Source organism: Scomber scombrus, chromosome 18, assembly GCF_963691925.1.
Source record: "Scomber scombrus chromosome 18, fScoSco1.1, whole genome shotgun sequence".
Classification (NCBI taxonomy): domain Eukaryota; kingdom Metazoa; phylum Chordata; class Actinopteri; order Scombriformes; family Scombridae; genus Scomber; species Scomber scombrus.
Window position 1 is genome coordinate 23,845,650 of NC_084987.1, and position 8,130 is coordinate 23,853,779.

The 8,130-nt window shown below is 41.1% G+C and overlaps 1 long non-coding RNA gene across 1 annotated transcript in view; it reads right to left on the bottom strand.

The window, feature by feature from the left end:
* LOC134000121 (uncharacterized) overlaps positions 1 to 7,774 on the bottom strand; it is a 43,917-nt gene extending 36,143 nt beyond the window's left edge. Inside the window, exon 1 of the long non-coding RNA XR_009927401.1 lies at positions 7,640 to 7,774. This is a non-coding gene — a long non-coding RNA (uncharacterized LOC134000121). The remainder of the gene's footprint in view (positions 1 to 7,639) is intronic.
* Between the last annotated feature and the right edge of the window lie 356 nt (positions 7,775 to 8,130).

Consider the following 8,130-nt stretch of genomic DNA (forward strand, 5'->3'; position numbering starts at 1 on the left):
AAACTGATGAAATCCACTAGACCCTGATCAGTGTAATTCCTCTCTGGTAGGGGCTTATAGGAGTAGAGGGGATACTACTAAATGCTTCCAGCGTTGTGGCTCTACGTCTGGAACATGACCTTTACAGCGCTCTGCCTCTATTACTTCTGTCTTTTTCTATCTTTACCACTCTCAAAACTCCCTGCACAGTTTCTTCCCCTCTCTCCCAATCTTCATCATCTCTCTCAAATGTGGAGAACAGCAAGACGCCGGAGAAATACTCTTTCAAAAGTCATTGCATGAACGCTACAGTACAAGATTGCTGAAATCCCAAGGTGAGGAGTAAAGGCCTCGACCTGTTTGCAAATGTTCATTCTGAGCAGGGAGTCTGTCCTTTTAGTGTAATCCTTGGACCACTTCCTGTTGTGGCCACTCTCTTCAGCGGTCTTGATTTGCCTTTCTCTGTAGGACATACGTGTGTGTGCGTGTGTGTGTGTGTGTGCGTGTGTGCGTGTGTGTGTGTGCGCGTGTGGATAAATGGATCTGTGTCTACTCTGGGAGAACATCTGAGTATCCATGTGAGCGAGAATCCTCCCTGGAGGGGTGAGAGCTTGCTATAAAGTCTTTCTCTCATCCCACTAAGGCAGGGGCTTTTTGCTTTTCCTGTTATCCCCTAAAACAATACAAGCCCCTTGTGATATGCCAGAGAAGGAGCGAGACGTACTGCGCAGCCGGAGATGGAGAGATGTAAAAACTGAGAGAGAGAGGACAGAAACCGCCACAGAGAACACAGCAACATCAAACATACTGCCACTCCAGGCTGAGGTAGTCCCAACATGTGGGCCAATCAGATGCAGTTAAAGAATGGTGGGGTGCTAAAGTGAGATCTGTTTAATCAAAATCTGATCAACAACATCTGGGATGCGATCGTGACAAATGGTCGAAACAAATAAAGGATGTTATACCGCCCAATGGGACAATCATTGCAGTTTAGAAAGCATGGTAACACATTGTCGAGATACATCATTGCCTTGAGGTTTCAAATACTCTGATTAGGGGTGTGACACATGGACAAACAATTGTAAAGTTTAGCACCCCGTTGGCTCATCAGTGTTAGCGCTGAAAACTCTGGAGTGCATTGGTTGGGTGATTTATTAAGAGACTGAATACGGAACAAACAAAACAGAATAAGGAACAACAAAATACTGATGTTTTTAAGTCATGTTGCCTTGATTTTAGCAGAAGAGGAATAATTAGCAACACAAAGGAAATAGTTAAACAGACAACAAAATAAAGAAAACAAATAGAAGACTGCCCTGTCAAAAACAGCAGACTTATGAGTATTTAATTAAACATGTATAAAATAGACTACTTGTAATGTAAAAACAATAGGTCAAAGTGACATACCCACAAAGAATGATCACCTAACTGGAGTTTGTCTCAGCTACATGGAGTATGTTAGAGTCATTCAGCTCTTCTTTTTTTCTTTTTTTTTGCCTTTGTGGCCCACAATGTTACTGTTGGTTCAGTCTCATTCCAAATCAGCCAAGTTGGCAAATAGCTGGTGAACATAGTGGAGCATTTAGCAGCAAACTAGCCACATTCACTCAGGATTCGGTGTACACCAAAACAGAGCTTAAAAATTCAATATTGGACGTTATGTAGACAGAAAATAAATGCTCATGTAAGCAACTGTTGGCTAAAACAAGAGCCAACTCAAGACTGCTGTTCACCTGCCAAGTAGCTAAAAAATGTACTTATTGCTATTTTCATTAGATGAGGTATTACTCTGAATGGATACAAAAAAAAAACCCAACATGAGTACACAAATTATCTCTATGCTGACAGCTGGACCTGATGCTAATACTCAGTTTCATGTTTTCAAAGACAAATTCCAAACGTCTCTGCTTTGTTCCATTCCTTAATACCTCTAAGTCTTTGGCCAGTTTTCAAGACAACAGCCTCTGTTTAAATCCTCATTCAATTTACCCTGCCTTTATCCTGCATTAATGATGTACACATTGTAGTATAAAGGCCCTCTTCACTCATCTAAACGTATCCTGCATTCACATCGAATCAAATACACTTTTCAGCTAAAGTCTGAACCAACCAAACAGCTATAAGCTTCTATTCATGCCAATCCAATTCCTTACAATCAATATCATTACCAAAATGATGGCTTTTACTTAATTTAAATGAAGAAAACATGAAAGTAAAGTAGGGAAAAAGAAAAGAAGGCCAAGACTGTACAGCCATGTTAGCAGCTTTGTGAGGTACAGCAGTGCGTTTAGCTAAATGCTTACAGCGACAATGCTAACATGCTCATGTTTAGGAGGTATAATGTTTAATATGTTTATCATCTTATTTTAGCATGTTAATGTTTTCAGCTGTCAGGACAGGCTAATGGGAATGTCATTAGTTGTATGGGAGTGTTGGACCTGATGATGGCAACAAATGAAAGGTCAGAGGATCATAAAAGTCACTTAGATTCATCCTCTTAGGAACATGGATGTCTGTACAAAATCTCATTGCAATCCATCCCATGGCTGTTGGGAGATGGGCATGAATGGCCAACACTGCCATTGCTGGAGCCATACCACTAGCCCGTCTTATAAAAACAACACAGAAGTCCCATTCATAAAATCAGTTACATATTAATTGTGTTTGCTTCTTCAACGTCTGTGGAGGTTTTAAAGACACCTGAGGACAAAACGTGGGTATAAAAATCTTATCAGCACAAGCCTCTAGGGCAGGACAAACAATCCACCTCCTGTCTCAAAGACAAACTGTCCCATTTATGCCTTCAATACAGTAATGGCAGTTAAATACTTTTTTTTTTAGTTTCAGTTCCTATTAAAACCACTGAACCTTAATAATTAGGAACTATGTTTATAATAAGTTACTTTCCCAATCCAGCTGTGGCATCCCTACACACATGCATCTGTTTTAAAACATTGCTAAACAACCGCTTCCACTAACTCTTTGCATACCTGACTCTTATTGCCCTTTGTCCTGCTCTGTCAGAACTCATGTTTTGGGCAACATATTCCTTTAACTCATTATGACCCAAGGCACCCTTGAAAAAAGCATTTCTAAAACTTAAGGTACTAATTGAAAACAACCTCGTTAAACCTGAGGTTAAGATGGGCTAAGAACACCAATCACAATGAATTTGATCTGTCACGTCTTGAAAATGTTGCACTCGGTCTGAAAAGCATATATGCGCAAATGTTGCATCTGGCCTTTCTGTGTTAAATGGAAACAGTAACTAAACATCTTCAAACATCAGGACCCGAAATCAACTAAGGCACAAGAGGTCTGGGGATTCTGGTGATTCTCAACCCATTTAAGACCTTCTTTATAAGTCGGACGGAGGGTCATGCCTGACTGATAGATGTTTAATTTTCTGAACATCTAGATCTTGTGTTTCACACTAATTGAATCGAGAAGGTTGTATTAAATAAAGATCTTGCAGTCTTAACAGAAAAGAACAGAACACAGTACAGAGCAGACGCCTCAAGGCCCTTTCATTATAGGCTTGTATGTGTCTGTTAGAGCCTGTTTTATATCGTAGTCAGTCAGGCATTGTGCGCAGTATGTACATCCAGCAGGTGGATGTACTTCTCTCTTTCCAACACTCCTCACAATCACTCTAGGCTCTGCAATGTTTATTTCTTTTCCATCTAACGAATTTTCAGGATTCTTTTCTGCCCTTCCGCTACAACTAAGATTTATTTTCACGAGTGGTTAATCTGTCAATCACTATCCAGTTAATGGATTGTTTAGTCTTTAAAATGTCAGAGAACAGGAGAAAGAGGACAATTGTAATTTTCCACAGCCAAGGATGATGTCTTAATATGTCTTGTTTTGTCCAACAAATGGTCTGGAACCCAGATATTCAGTTTAGAACAATATAAAATCAAAGTAAAACAACAAATACATTGAGCAATTCCTCTCCATACATGACGTTACTTTATTATTTCAGCTCAATTCAATTCAACAAGGTTTATGGGAAAAGTAAGACCAGCCAAAGTAGTTACACATCAACATTTATAACTAAGATAACTCTGCTCTGAAGGTCCTAATCTATGGTACACACAGATGCCACTGTGCTAAAAGGAGAGTGTGAGTGATGTCAATCAATGACAGACTGTACATGCATTTCCACAAAGCCCTGAGAAGATCTCTAATCAGCCAATATAAGTGAAATCACATGTGTGGGTGTGCTGTAGATATGCAGCAGCTTTAATGACATCACCTTTACACAAAATGATTGAGAGTGGAATGGTACAAATGGCAAAAGAAAAAACTAGAAACATATGGTTTATACTTCATAAAATCTTACACAACCTTTATCCAGGCAACAGTAAACACAACGTGAACAGCGGTCTCCTGCTACGTCAACTATCTATAAGTCTGCTGTCCTCTATCTATCAAGCCATCCAACCAAAATAAATAAAATAGTTTTGACAGTTGATTAACCAAATAAGACATGTATCAAGCTAAAGTGCCAAACATATACGGTTTCCAGCCACTCAAACATGAGGATTTGCTCATTTACCCGGTTTTGTATGATTGTAAGAATAAGATAAGATAAGCAGTACTTTATTAATCCCCTGGAGGGGAAATTGAATGTCACCTTCTCACAAAAACAGCCAACATACAGCAAGGAAACATACAGACTCAGGCAGTACAAGTTAAGTGCAAAGCACCACATCGACATCAATCAAACAATCCACAATACTCAGCAGTCACTATGGCTTGGATGGTCATTTGTCACTATGTTTGGACACCAAAACGATTAATTCATACATTAATCACTGATGAAAAACATTCCAAGTTGGTGTACCCAAATATCACATGTGGACAAATGCTATCCAACATGTTAACATCTTCAAAAGCTCAGTTATCCTTGATGAATCCATCCCTCGCTTACTGTGCAAAAGTTTAACAGCTGGATAACTGTGTGGGTTACATGTGTTAAATTAAAGTACAAACTCAATATTTTCCTAAATTGGCTGGACAGATCACCCTTCCTTTTGGTCTACACCTCTGTGACATGAGCAAGCTGTGGGACCTCAGGATACTGGGGCAGTGGCTGCCTCCACAGCCCTGTTATGTAACTGATTTCTATCAGACTGAAGCAGGCAGCGGGGAGGAGAGGCTGCTTTTCCTTTCCTGTTTTCCCTTCCCCTTCCCCCTCCTCATCCACCACTCGCTATACCTTAAGCCTTAACCTCAGAAAATCAGGACACTGCCTTGCAGCAACAAGCTATGGGAACAGAGGGGGGGGGCTGTTGGGGATAGACGTCAAAAGAGGTCATGTCTGGCGACTGGCATACAAAGGACAGATTATTGCTTTGTTTGTATACAAACATATACACAGAGATTATTTATGACATTCATTCATTGGTTTGTGATCCATTCCTGTAGCATTTTCATTGTGATTTCTATAAGAGAAGTAAGATTTGAAATAATAAAAAGCTGAACAATAAGCCTTAAGACTCTTAAAGACCAATAAATGTTTGTAAAGGTTGCTGAAAAATAATAAAAAGCGCAGAATGAATGATAACTGGGTTACTAGGGGAAACTCCTGTGTAGTTCTTCCTGTGTAATTCTACGTAGGCCTGGCTTCAACACTCTGGGGAAATCTTATTTTTGCTTTCACATTCATTCAAGTTTCAACCCCCCCAAGTTTAGCGACTCATACTAGTGTGCTCATTCTCTCGGGGTGTTTTCCGTTTTGAAAATGTCAAACGCATGTTGGGTTTCCTCGACCAGATTTGAAGATTTCAGTCAAAAAGACAGATGACGAACCAGAAATGTCAAAAATGTCCTGTCACTTCCAGCTGGCGAACAGTGTGAAGCCATGCATAATGCATGCTGCGAGGCAGAGGAACCTTTAGCATTACCGTGTTGTGTCGTCATTTTTGCGTGAACGCTCAGAGATTGCCATCCATTCCTCCTGGACACCTACGGTAGCAACTCTAACCCTGGATGTCTTAAACTAGAGCTCCTGGCTCAGTATAAGCCACAAAATCACATCCAATCAGGTCCACAAATGAAACCGCAACAAGAAAGAAAGCAATCACCCCCACACGCACAAACACAATGCAAAGATATCATGTGTAACTCAACACATGATCTCACACATATCTACACCACGCCTCTGCCTGCAGGAGCTACTATAGCCAGGGAGCCACATTTTATATTTCATGCTCTGTAACACATGCATGATTCATATCAAGTCTTCAGGCTTCAGGACCATTTCAAGCATTCTTTCACTCACTTTTGCACACAAAGACCTACTTGGATATGTCACAGCAAAGGAATGTGGAAAGGGGCTCTGGTAGTAATGGGCATGGTGACTCAATGGTAAGTACTGTGGCCTTACACTAAGAAGGTCCTGGGTTCAAACCCCGGCTGTCCCAGGTCCTATCTATGGAGAGTTTGCATGTTCTCCCCGTGTTTTTGTTCTCTTGTGAGGAAGCTGGATTCGCAGGATCACGTCAAAATCCTGGTTTCAAGTTATGCACTTGTGTCTGAACCACCAGTGGTTCAAACCAATCAGCGTCACTAATCCAAGGTAAGATGATGACAGACAGTTGGATCATCCAATCACCTGCCAAGTATCTTTTGAATGTGCCTGCCCTTTTTCCGTGGACAACTTGTCAGATGGGTCTGTATAACAAACCATTTGGAGTTAAGTGTTTGTGTGGGTTTCCTCCCACCATCAAAGACATGTATGTTAGGGTTAATACTCCAGACCATTGGCACTGGCAAAAAGGACTGGCTTGATCCCTGGGTGCCAACTGCAGCTGCCCACTGCCCCTAGTGTACAGGATAGGTCAAATCAAATGCAGAGGATACATTTAATTCCAATGTATGTGAGTGCTGAGAAATAACAATACCATCTGCATCTAAAATCTTACATAAAGTTATGTGTGTGTGTGTGTGTGTATATATATATATACATATATATGTATATATGTATACATATACATATACATATATATATATATATATATATATATATATATATATATACATACATACATACATACATATATATATATATATATATTAAATGCAGCAAATGTATATATATATATGTGTATGTTTATTCATGTTACCTTTTTGGTGTCATTCTCACATGTCCATGCTGTACAGCCATGTAGGGCAGAGGAAGTTAACAGGTTTCTTATTGCAATGATTACTTCCAACATTAACCGTGTACTTTGGATCCCTACCTGCCCCAGGTCGCTCTGCATAACTACAGTAAAGGCCACATAAGCAGCACATGGCATGCAGGTTAAAGTGACATTTCTCAAATGCCACACTGAGGTAGTTAGAGAGGCAATGTTAGAGAGCTCTGGCCGGTCTTCTATGCATCGACCTATAGGTAGATTACTGTAAACAGGTCGGCGCAGCGCCGGGTTGACGTGAGGACAGCACTCACCTTGCACCGCCGTCCCTGTACAGCAGCCTTCACTGTATTTCGCTTTATCTGACACACTCACCACGCTCGACTTCAGCTAGAAAAGCAACTCCTGTACCGTCAACAAAAAGCCTCGTAAACAAGTAACAGCGGGGTTAACACGTGAAGATGAAAAAAAGGAGCACAAACACGTAGAAATGAAAGCGAGTCAAGCTACTTTACCGTGTCAAACGGCGCAAAGCCTCTCCGGGTAGCCCCCTCTTTCAATCCGCTATTAGGTGTGTGAAGACTGGAGCGCCGTGTCTGCCCGGGACTGCCAAAGCCATGGCCATGGTCTGCAGGGGGACTCTACAGCGTCTATTAGCTTTCTGTGCTCGGTCCTCCCCCCTGCCTGTACAGTACGGGTGAATGCGGGTCAGGAGGAGGAGCGGAGCTGCCGCCGCTGTGGATGATTCATCACCAGTCTCCGTACCGCCCTCTACGGGCGGGAGAGGAGAACTGCCGGGAAGGTTACATAATCCTTGGAGTTTGTAGGATTAAAGGGTAATGTCACCCGTTTTCAGTCAGTAACCCCCCTAAAGCAAAATGACTGCTAGTAGGAGTATATTTTGGTGAAATAAAGGTATTTCAATTCTTTACAATGGTGGAGAGTAAGCAATTGTAATTTAAGTAGGCTAAATTTTGTACATTCCAACATTTCTAAAAGTAGAAAT